Here is a 12,560-nt window from a genome sequence, read left to right as displayed (position 1 = left end):
AGAAACTAACACAGATGATAAAATTAAAGGGTGAAAATTTAAGTGGAAATAGTGCCTAATCTCAAAGTATCTCCCCCCGAATACTTATCAATAACAGAGGGGGAAACAGTGACTGTACCAGAATGAAAGCTGGTGGCCACCACCTTGACCAAATGACATCACTAGTAATACCTACCGACACCATGTCCTCCCCCGCCCTCCCCCAGCATGGAGCAGTTGGAAGGGCATCCTTTTCATAATGCAAATCCTGCATCTAATCAGAAGAAACAGCGGCACACTGAGGTTGAAGGACATTCTACACAGTAACTGACCAGCACACTACAACGCGTCATGACCATGACAAACAAGAAGAGACTGAGGGACAAGCACAGATCAGAGGAGATGAAGGAAGCTGACAACTAAATGCAACGGGGAGGGTCCTGGAAAAGAAAAAGGATGTTAGTGGGACATTTGGTGAGATGGGAATAATGTCGTGACTTAATCCATAGTATTACACTGGTGTTAATTTCTTAGTTTTGATCACTGCTCTGTGGTCACATAAGATGTTAACATAAGGGAATGCGGTGTGAAGAGTACACAAGAACTCTTTGTGCTGCTTTTGCAAGTCTTCCAAACATCGAAAATTATCTCCAGATTTAAAAAATAATCATCAGGGGGTGGGGGTGGTATTATTCTGGGGGTGAAAATCCAATGAGGAAGGTCAGCCAAATGAGCACTTGACAAGTCAGACCTAAGAAAGCAATCAGGCCCTATAATACTAAGCTCGGTAAACCATCCTGCCACAATTGTACTTTCAGTACCCGAGGCGCCAACAATTGGATCATTCAAGAGCAACTCACTGTGTTTAACGTTTTTATTTTTAACTCTGCTTTGGTAGTACAAAAGCCGTAAAAGTACAAACCGGACAGTTAAAAATACATCTGACACTCAAAATGGTGAAAAATTCCCTTTACAAATGTTGACATCAAGGTGGTAGCCAACTCACTTATCACATCAGCAGTTAGTCCAGCATTAGTGTTTTATACAGTTACTTTGTTGTGGTTCCCTGAACCTTCCAAAGTAGGAGGAAAAACACAGAAGCCCTGTAAACATCAGTTGCTTTGGGAACACTCAGGAATCCTTATTAGATAATATGAACCAGTAAAAAGCATATGTGTTGAAAATATTGAATTGCTTAACATTTGGCATATTCGAAGCCACCTGGAAAACCACTGCTCAAGGATTAGAAAATATTTAAAACGTGCTCTTAGTATAAATACAATTTTAAATATTTCTGAGTATTTTCTTGCCTGTTGTATTGCTATCAAAAAAAAGTGCTCTGATTTGAATAAAATTAAAAAATAATTAAAGCTAAAGAATATCTTATACTTTATCCCTCACCATTTGGAGGGCAAAATAATTTTAAAACAAAAAAATGATTTTTAAAAACTAAAATGGTTGGTCTAGACTGCACATACATTATTTACACTAATACACACCCCCAAAATTCCTATGTTGCTACTTTCTGGACCTCAGTGAAATTTACTTCCACACTGACTTCTTCGAGTCCATTGTGTGTATTCACATACACACATACACCTTTTAACTAGTTGTCAGCAAAAATTCATGTGAAATTGAACCAACCATTCATTTAAAAGGTTAGAAATTTTTAGTTTGATGCCAAAAAAAAAGAATGAAATGAGTATATTTACAGTAATATAAAGTACATTTTGATGGGAATCATCTTTTGTGAGTCAAATGAGAAATGTGTTTTCTTTTCAAAATAAAAGAAGTATCCAAGGCACCACACCAACACTGCCATCCATGGAGGCAGGTCTCAGAGATTTCCCTGTGACTGGACGCCCTCACCCCCTGACCCAGACCTACCGCAAATGTACTGCTACCTTGCCTCTGGGTCCTTTCAGGTGTTTTGTAAACTGCAAAGTTAAAAAAAAAAACCCAAATACCCAAAAAACCGGTAGGGTATTCCATGCCTACAGGGGAAAGTAATCCTCAAGAGTCCTTTATAGGGAGCATGAGTTACAAGACAGAGAACAGGAAACTCACCAAGGACAACATACCAAAGGGAGGTGTGGGCCCATCTTGTACCGAAAGTGGAGACTGTCTTGTTTTATCAAAACAAGACTTCTTCTTAGTGACTTTAAACCATTTCCTCCTTTATTCAATGGCTAAGTAAGATTTGCTTAGGTTGAGTTAAAAAAAAACAACACAAGAACAACCCAAACTCTCAATATTTTATAAGTGACCTAGGAGTGGCAGGCTGGTAGCAGGTCTGGGCTGAATTCTGGTCTCGGAATCCAAACTCTAGCACCTGGCTCCCTCTGACTCTGTGATCTTCTGGGGGATTCACTGCCCAGGGCTAGACTGGATTATCTTCAAGAAGCCTTCACCACCAAAGATTCATCTTCTATCTTCTGTAACAGTTAAACTGTGAGAGGATCTTCTGACAACCAGTAGCCAAATGAGATCTGAGGGTTGGGGAACAGAAACACACACACACAGACACGCATGTACACACGCACACGCACCCTGAGTATTAGCTCAGACTGTACACGAATAGTTTCACTGTACACAGTGCTCGTACTGGAAAAACTGGAGTGTGTACACCAAGGCCACCAATGGGAGACTGGGAGGGGGTGATGGCTGGGAAGATAAAAAAATGAACTCTCTTCCTCCCTGAAAATGTAATCAATTTTTCATCAGACATTTTTTTAAACCAAAACTTGCTTCAAAGCAAACTGAATTCTGTGTCCAGCATAGCAACAACATTCCCTTTTAGCTTTCATCCACATGCCTGCAGACTCCACCCTAGAAATTGTATAAAAGATAAAAAAATAATTCCCTAGGCAACTTCATATGTCGTAAGTTTTCAGTCTCTTAGAACTCTTCAAGTGAAGTCACTCCTGCAAGAGAAAACAAAAGAGGTAAAGCTTTGTAAAAGGACAACATCGTATCACACATTAATCTGCCGGAATATTGAAACACACAGAGGAATTACAAACCATCCTCACCCATCCCACCCCCTCCCACTCCACCCAACTGCATTCCTTCCCCCATTCCACATTTCTTCTAGAATTTGGTCTAAGGAAATCTAAGTCCTACAATTTCAAAAGGACCTCTTTATCAAGGTTTTTTAAACAAGAAAGGACAGAACTTGAGAAGCACCGTAGACTGATGCCCTCAGTCTGTTCTGACAGGAGTCTCTGAGGGGACTGGTGGCCCACTCCCTGTGAGTCAGGTGCCACTCCCTCCCGGGAACCTGTGCTTTAACCCTTCAGCCACCTCTGTCAGGTAACGAGCGGCAGGTGAACGTGGTCCGCCACAAGGAACCTCAGATGTGCCAGGTGAGCTATCTTTCCCAAGCCACACCAAACTGAGATAACTCTGCATCTCCACTGAGTAATCAGGGCAGCTTGGCTGAGACTCACTGGGCAAGTCAGAACACAAGGATAAATGCTCACTCAGTCTTAGGTCTTCTTTGTAGCTCAGAGGGCTCTGTATTATATGTTTAAGTTCTAACAACCAGTCCACGCCCATGCCTACATTACAAATGAAGCCCCTTGTAAACTTGTAAAATAATTTTCTACTTTTCAGGTTTTTTTTTTTTAAACTGTTGTCCCATCTAAGCGACAGACAGTTATGAACCCTCTTATCCTTCTGTTTTGAAGACTGGGATAGCCCAGGACAAGACTAAAATTCTACATCTGCCTGTGTATTCTGAAACATGCATACCATGGAGGCCAACCTACACCAGGTTATAAAACATTCTCTTATCTGCCAAAATTGTGCTGGCCTAGAAATGCTAAAGAAAGAGATGAAACCACCTTGCAGAAATACAAAGAAGCAGCAAAAAGTGGGTAGAGATGTCTTAATTTAAGCATCATTTTTAGTTACTTTACAGCGCATCCTTCAAGGTGTGTAGTCTAGTATTATCCATATTACACTTTTCTGTCACTATCATTTACAACATTCACAATGGTTGTGGGGGGGTGCGGTGGAGAGAAAGATGGTTCCTAAACTAATTAGATGGGGTAAAAGGACACTTATCCCCTTAGCTGAACAGGAAATAAAGCCTTATCCCCTAAAACATCATGAGCCAAGTTATTAATTATAAACGAATAACTAGTGCCCTGCTGCATTGCTACAACCTAACATGGCTGACTATGGATCTGTGCTGCAAAACTGAACAAAGTCAAGTCTAGGAATACCTTCAGTTGAGAGTCGAATAATGTGGAAGACATTCCACAGGGGGAAAATGTAGAAAAGCCAGAGGTACAGAAATAGCAAAACTGCCCTAAAGGAAAAACTGTAAGAAACAAGAGAGAATTTTCCCAGTAAAACTGCAAACTAGGCCATTATCTAGAAAATAGGTATTCAACTATTTTTATGTCTCCTCTTTTATTACCTGCTCCCTGAGACTTGGACATTTTTGCATCAAGAGAAGCAAGAAGGTCAAGAGTAAGGGACTTCACGCCTAGAATATAATGTTTCATCACAGTCAGAGTTTTCTTTCCAACATAGCAGAGCTTCCTGTTTAGAGTTCTTTGCACAGGTTTGACCACCTTTAAGGAGTAAGAATGCAAGACCAAGGGCTGGGCTAACGAAGGAGAGGTGTGGAGCCAGTGGCCTGTCTCCAAATCCAAACCCCTATGACTAACTGTTGAACTTTGGCCTCTCTGCAGCATCCCTCAAAGGGTTCCTGGGAGTTTTACAGAAGAGGATACATATACAATGCTTAATAAATACAGGGCCACGCCGTCAGCACCCCCTCAAAGTTAGCTATTATGATCAATGCCATCATCTACACAATCATGTTGGCTTTCTTTGACTACTGCCTTCTGCAGCTGATTAAAACTGCACTATGCACAGTATCTTGGAAAGAGGATGTGAAAACTACAACTTTCTGCTTAAAGTCCTAACTACTAATACCAGACCCTAAGCAGAAAAAGAAAAGTTGACCTTTTTCAAGGCTCTATTGAAAGCTACCCAGCCCTGATTCACAGTTCTGGGCTCCCCCTCTTCACAAACAGAGGCTTAAGGGAGTCCTTGACTGGTACAACAGCTATCAATTTCCAGGTAAATACCCATCTTATCGGAGTGATAACCTAGAGGAAAGAAGACACCACGTTCTGTACGGCTTGTAAATGTCCAACTGCAGCCTTATTTCTGGGACTGTGTCATGTGCACTTGACGTTGCTAAATTTCTTTTCATTTCATTCTATAGATGAGGATCTGCCCATAACGATAAACAAACACATACTTTATTTTTTTCTTTTCATACTCTTTTCCATTATAGGTTACTGTAAGATATTGAATAAAGTTCCCTGTGCTATACAGTATCAACTTGTTGTTTATCCAGTTTTGTGAGGACTTTCCTTGTATTTCGGATGGAAGAGATACCTGCCAAAGCTCAGTGGGTACTCTGTGCGAATGGTTCCGTATGTGGAGGCAGTTTTTGATGTATTAGTGGGAGAGAGTGAGCTACGTGTCCTTCTACACCAACATCTTGGCAATCTCCTGCAAACACATACTTTAAAATAGCACTTTTTTTTACCACAGCACATTAATGCTACAAGGTGCCTTCTGCATGGGCACATAGCTGTCAGAACCAGGAGTGGGCTGGCATAAATGCCAGGAAGGACAAGAGGGGCAGACAACACTCCACCCACACGCTACTCTCAGCTCCCGTCACCACGGGACCCCACCATATTTAACAAGACTGATCTATCTTTTGTAGGGGGTGGGGTAGGGAATTTGATGATCACTGTCTTACACAAGCGAGCACTCAAGCTGGCAGAAATAAAGCAAAACTTTCTTCTACTGAAAAGGCAATTCAGAAATCCCAGTGTCACCACTTGCATGGTAAAACGAGATAGATGGAGAGAAATTAAGAACTTCAGGAAAAATTTATCTGGAAGGAAGACATCAACTTTTTCTTTAGCGTTTATTGCTTACTATACAGTTCTAATTATAAAGATAAAACTGTAATTCCACTATTATGTTAAGGTTCCACAGAAGCCACAACACATCTTTGATTAGGACATACATGTGCCTTGGTAAAAAAGTCTCCCTTAAAAAAAGGATCTGGTCTCTTTAAAAATTAGAACCATGTTTTCAGAAACTAGAAGCCTAAACAGATTAATGGACAGTGAACACTAAGAGCTCAAAGGACAGAGGGTTAAGGAAGGAAAAGACTGTCTGATTAATAACAACAGTGGCCGACATTTACAAAGCGCTTTCCACGCACCAGGCACTCCCATGCCCAGCACCGTGGAGTCCGTAACTCAGTCTTTCCGATGAATCCACAAGCCAACCACAATCCTCCTTTCCACAGGAGGAAACTGAGGTTCAATAGCTCACCGAAGGCCACACAATTAATAATGGGAAAGCAGCGATCCCACCTCAGGCAGTCACACCTGGAAGCCACACAGTCATCCCCACCATGCACCGCCCCACCAGTCACACGAGACACCCCAGGCGCCATGAGATCTTCTTATGCCCTCCCTTCTGTGCTCTTCCCTGAATCATGTCAGTGAGAAGCTCTGCACTCCTTGCAGCTTTTCTGACATTAGATTTAGCTCTTACTGGCAAGTCTGAAGGTTGCTCTTTACTGTTATCGCTTCACAGCAATTTAAATGTGTTCATATATTTGGCAACAGCGGGTTTCCCAAGTGGCAATCGCTAAACACTTGTGATTTACCAGCCCTGGGGATGGTGAGAATCAGAGCACTTTATTCCAAGTAAAATGTAAACGACATTAAAAGTTATTCAAGGGTTCACTTGCGAATTACTTAAATGCAATTCAGCAGTTCCCTACTAGTCTCTATACATCTATCACCCAACACTAAGTTAGAGTTAGAATAACTTATGACTCTGAATGGTCCCACCTCTAATACGGAAAACAAAACAAGTTAAACGTTGCCTCTCTACTGCCTCGTGAGCCAGAGTTCAGCTAACCACCTTTAGTAAGCCTCTACCTGAATATCAAATAAACAAAACTACATCTTATAGGTTATGTCTCTCTAAGCCTCAGGAAAATTAAGTATCAAAAACCATTAAATTTTCACACCTTCATTTGCTAAGTGTTTAAATAGGTCTCGCCTGATATAACTGTAATAATAACATCAAGCATTTGTCTACGTAGCACTTACTAAGTGCCAAGGAACAACATCTCTACCAGGTAGGCGGGATTATCATTATTAAGCCCACTTTATGGATGGAGAAGCTGAGGCATCAAAGGCTAAGGAACTTGCCCAAGATTACACAGCTGAAAAGGAACAGACCAGGACTGGGGCATGAAGTATCTAATTCCAGAGCCTGCACTGTGCAGTTTCTACAGCATCACACAGAAAACAGGTGACTTAGAGAAAACAGGCACTATTATTTACTTAGCTATTTAACGTGAGACAATTCAAAGCCTTGAGTTCCAAATTAAGAAAAATTAAAATCCTGATTATTACTATTAATTTCCTCTTTTTTCAATGTCTCCAAAAGCATTTCATTTTCTGTCTCCCACGAGCTCCCTCAGGTCTGACTTTACATCCTCCAAAAAGCCTCCATGAGGCTCCAATGCTGCAGTTTCTGTGCTGAAAGGGGCAGATGTCACAGCCCTCTTTCCTAAGCCTTGTTGGAGTGCGGACAGGGCCACAGGGGAGGAGAGATAAGCTCTCTGAGGGGGTCAGTGGGTCAACTTCTGGTCAACACTAAGGAGGGGCCCTGGAGTCGACGCTGCCCAGGGAGATATGGGCAGGGAGGAGGCAGCAACTTCAGTGGCAAATCAAAACAAAACAAAACAAGAACGCTCAGGTCCCCCATGTTGTCTCAATTCTGGGAATACTGACAAATATGTTTCAGTCTCTTCTAACCACAGAACAAGACTGTGGAAGAATCACTTACAACACTGTAGTTGATGACAGCAAAGTATGTTTTCAAGTCGCTCCAAAATACCCAGATTATGTCCATAAATGCTCTGGGGCTATTCCCCGCAACAAAGAATAAACAGGACAAATGACATCTTAAATGTCCAGCATGTTCACTCCTCATGGCTCAATAAACGTGGGAGAGTAAAATTAGTCCATGGAACTTATCAGTCATCAACTTCAATAAACAGCAAGGCACAGATAAGTATCTAAGTTCTCGTCTGTGAAAGGTGAAGGAGGGGGCAGACACATATATATGTTGTATAAGCACATATATACATAGAATAATCCTGAAAGATACAGAGGACACAGATTGCCACGGTCCCCTCTTGGGAAGGTGCTGGGAGATGAGATGTGTGTGGTGGGGGAGAAGGGGTGTGGATATGGTGAAGACTCACTTTTTTTTAAAGACCTGTTTCACCCTGCAGCCTTTCATGCCGTTTGAATATTGCATTGTGTGCATGTCTTATTTTCCAATTTTTAAACAAGGGTTCAAGGTCAAACACTTGTAATATCCAGTACCTCGGAGAGAGTGAAGGGATGGAACGAGTGCGAAGCACAAGTCCAGGCTCTGGAATAAACCATCTGCATGACCCTTAACAACAGACATAACGTCCCAGGGCCTCCTCACTCTAGGACGAGGAGACCAGGGGGCCTGGGGAGAAAACCTAGTACAAGAATGAGAACAGAAGCTCCACGAAAACATGGTCCTTGTCTGTCCCTTTTCCACACTGCTGTGTCCCCAAGGCCCGGCACAAAGTGGGGGGCCCATTAAATACTTTTAAAAGCTGTAATTGTACCTGAATTGACCTGATCTAGGCATCACATCCTCGGAGATCTCAAAGTCTATGATCCTGGGACTGATCCAGGCACAGCTCTAATATCCAAAAGGCAGCATCCAGTGGTCCCCATCAGAGACCAGAGGAGGCCATGCCTGGGGAACATAGAAAATATTGAAATAATCACCGCTGTGAGTCACAGGGCTAAACTAAATGAGGACTTTATTCTTTGCTGGCGTAAACAAAGCTCCCTTGAATTTCAAAACCACTGAGCATGTCAGCTCTAAAGTACTGATTTCTTCCCATCCAAGCCCTCGCCCCACCTGGCCCAGGGATCTGGGAAAAACTCACCCCCTGAGCCTGGTTCTTCATCTGTCAAGTGAAGGGAGGATCACCCATAGCGCATCAGGTTTCATTTAAACGTCCATCCCTCGCTCAGCTCTTTCCTCATCTGCCTGGATCTACAACCTGTGCTTCGTGCGGCCAGTGAACGATTGAAGACAGCGGTTAACCTCCCTCCAATTACATATTTAAGATGGACTCAGTGGGACTGGGCTTCCACATAAGAACAACACAAGCATCAGGCAAAGGACCGCTTTTACTCTTTAGAAATGTGTTTAGCATCTGAAAATCAAGCCAGGTGGTCCTCTCCATGCCTATGTGAGGCGCAGTTTCCATTTATAAAGGCCAGTGAACCCAATGAAGGGGTTTCCATCAAATCCGGGATCGTTTGTTCTTCAAAAGAAAAAAAATATGTGTTTTGCCCTGAAAAAAAATTCGCTATGGAGAAAAAAAAAATAACTCATGGTACTTGAAGTTTCTCACCATCTTCTCCTTCCCTGGAGAATTATCAAAAGAAGAACCACACGGAGGACCGCAGATAAAGTCCCCATGGGGACCACCAGTGCACTGCCTGTCACCAGAGATAAAAAGCAAAGAGGAGAAAAGCTTGACCTTCCTCGGGAAATGAAGGCTCCGAAGGTCAGGAAAGCTGACCTTGTGACCGGCCACGGTCCCGAGGCGGGAGGGAGCGTGGCCCATGAAACAGTCTCAGCAGAAAGGACGCTTTCATCCCAGGGCAGAGCCCCAGCCGAGCAGCAGTGTGGTTACGTGCAGAAATCTCAGTCCACACCACCTCTTAGCATAGCCCCTCCTCTGACCTCTACAATGAAAAGAACTTAAGTCGCAAAACTTCCCAATTGCCTTGTTACTAATTCTGTTTCCACCTCCAGTGGGAGGGGCATGGCTATTTCTAAGGCCCTCTTAACACAAACGAGAAAATGGCCCAAATTCCTAAGGGACTTGCCAAATATCTATTTCTGAGACGTCCAGAGAGTCCAAAGCTCTAATGTTCTTAAGATGTAAAATGGGAGTCACAGTATCTAAAACTGATGCTTGAGAAATGGGCTAGTAAATAACCAGGACCCCTGTGAATGGGGTGAAAGTTACTGACAATAGTGAATACTTAGTTAATAGTAACTCTGCCAAGGTCTGATTTCAGAACTACACACACACACATTTATGTCACTGACGTCCAACGCCCCCATTTTAAAGACAAAGAACTTGTGGCTTGGAGGGGTTAACTTGCCGAAACCATAAGTAGATAGTGATACAGTTAAAATTAAACCTAAGCAGTTTAAAACTCAGCTTGTAGTCACTACGCTAAATGACTGAAATAAGAATTAATAGCTTCAATAATAAAACAATTTAAAATAAAGAACAGATACTACTAGATGAAAAACAGATAGACAATGGGTCCTACTGCATAGCACAGAGAACTATATTCAATATCTTGTAATAGCCTATAATGAAAAAGAACATGAAAAGGAATATATATCTGTGTATCTGAATCACCATGTGTGCACCAGAAACTAACACATTGTAAATCAAATACTTCAATTGAAAATTAAAAAAGGAAACTCAAACCTCAAAAAATAAGTGAAATAAAGAGACATCTAATATAATGAATTTTTGTTTTGATAAAAAATAGTGTTATGTGAACTTTAATACCATAAACTAGGAAAAGTAGACACTTCAGAAACACGCGCTACAGAACGCTTACGACAGCATCGTTTTTAAAAAGCGAAAGAACAGTGATAATAAAGACAAGGCAGTGGCATTTGGAGGCTGAAAGCAATTTGATTTATTTAACTTTGAAGAACAAAAGCTTATTCTTCTAAGAAGAAATCAAAACACATTTTCTGTGGAAAAAAGAAACCATTTTAACAGCATTGCCAAAATAAATCAGGCAGAGGGCAAGTTAGATCCAACTACAAAAAAGAACTCAGGCCAAGGAAACGGGGAAGAAAGAATAAAGGGGGGAAGAAATGCCAAACAGCAGATTTTGTTTTTTAAAAAGAGAAGGCGGGAGAGAGAGAGAGAGATCCTAAGCTTAGTTTGTAGTATCAACTGCTTTTTTTTTTAAAAAAAAGGAAACCTAACCAGTGAGTAGACATGTATTTGCACTTGAACAGCTGAATCAGTTCTACATTAAAAGAAGGCATTCCAGTAAAAAAGCATGGCCAAAAATCCAAATACGACTCTAAAAACTGTATTAGCTAGTAGAACAAAGACTTAACCCTCCTGTCTCACTGTGTGAGCTACATTCCAGTGCACATTTTCCAATTCAGCCCAGAAGCAGAGACCTGGGTCCAGACAGGAAAATTTCAGGATTTCTCTAGTTAGAAAATCATATTAAATAGCCCAGACATACTCTGTTTGGGCATGAGAAATATTAAGAACTCAAGCAAGAAAAATTTTAAGGAATACCTAAATGTTTTTAAGTGTCAGTGAATATGCCCTTCCCTCCTTTCTCAGAGTCCCTTCCCTGCTGGGGTCACCAGACATCATCACTCCACAGGTCCCAGCCCAGCAGGCTCGCTCACCCCACGGGACCTGCCTTCCCCGGACCCAGCGGAGCGGTGAAGTCTGGGACTTCAGAAGCCAGGCTGCCTGATTTGGACTCTAAATGCCACCACATTCTTGCTGGAGACTCTACACAAGTAGCTTCAACTCTCTGTGCTTAAACTGGCCCCTACCTGTGAGGACTAAACCCGTCACTGAGTGGAATATGCCTTCCAAAGCGTGCCAGGTACAGGGCAGATGCTCAATACACAGCACGTATCACAATTAAACTACTCCGTGGGCATTCATGATACTATTCTCTTTCCTTTTGAGTCAGTTTGAAATTTCCCGTAATAAATTTTTTTTCAATTTCAACATTAATTACAATCAAGTTGAAGGCTCAGAAAACACATCCCCTTTCTAGGGTCACTCGTGTGCTCACTGCTTTGGATGGCATAACACTACTGAGAGCCAAGGACAGGCCAGACACTGGCCTCCCATCAATGAATTTAATACACTATTTCACATTCAAGGAAACCAGGCGCGAGGGCAGTTAAGGACAATTTCCAAGTGGTGAAGCTCGGATGTGTGGCCAGGTCTCCTCATCAAATCCGATGCTCTTTTATAAACATTGACTGTGTGCTTTGCAGAGAATATCAAGGTGTAAATGAGCTAGATGTGGCTAGGATTTCAGATGACTGGGTCCAATCCAGATCCAGACAGAATTTGGACTGAGAAAACTAGTTGAACAACCCCAATTCTTTTAACCTTCCCAGGTCGTGAGTGTCTCTCTCCGGGCCGCAGCAGCCAAAACCAGCCAAGGAATATCAGCCAGGCTGTGATTGGGCTGAGCCTGACAGAGGGTCACCTCACGCTTCCCGCCTGAGGGCCAGCCTTGTCTTCTCCCACACGGCCTGCTCCATCTCTCAGCACGCTGCCAGCCTGACGCCTCACGCACAACCCACGCTTTCCCCGCAGTGAAACTGGTTGAGCCTTCTCACCTTAGACTCGAATAGCC

At 42.4% G+C, this 12,560-nt stretch overlaps 1 protein-coding gene across 5 annotated transcripts in view; it reads right to left on the bottom strand.

Annotated features, from left to right (window-relative positions):
- Positions 1-835: 835 nt before the first annotated feature.
- The window catches only part of RELL1 (RELT like 1), a 106,763-nt gene continuing 95,038 nt past the window's right edge, over positions 836-12,560 (bottom strand). For all 5 annotated transcript variants that reach the window (XM_072945311.1, XM_072945319.1, XM_006209739.4 and 2 more), the window contains one exon: positions 836-2,903. The gene's annotated coding sequence lies outside the window, so the exon portion shown is untranslated. The remainder of the gene's footprint in view (positions 2,904-12,560) is intronic.

The sequence above is a fragment of the Vicugna pacos genome, chromosome 2 (assembly GCF_048564905.1).
Source record: "Vicugna pacos chromosome 2, VicPac4, whole genome shotgun sequence".
NCBI lineage: Eukaryota > Metazoa > Chordata > Mammalia > Artiodactyla > Camelidae > Vicugna > Vicugna pacos.
Note: the sequence above shows the minus strand (reverse complement) of the source record. Positions and strands in the feature narration are given on the sequence as shown.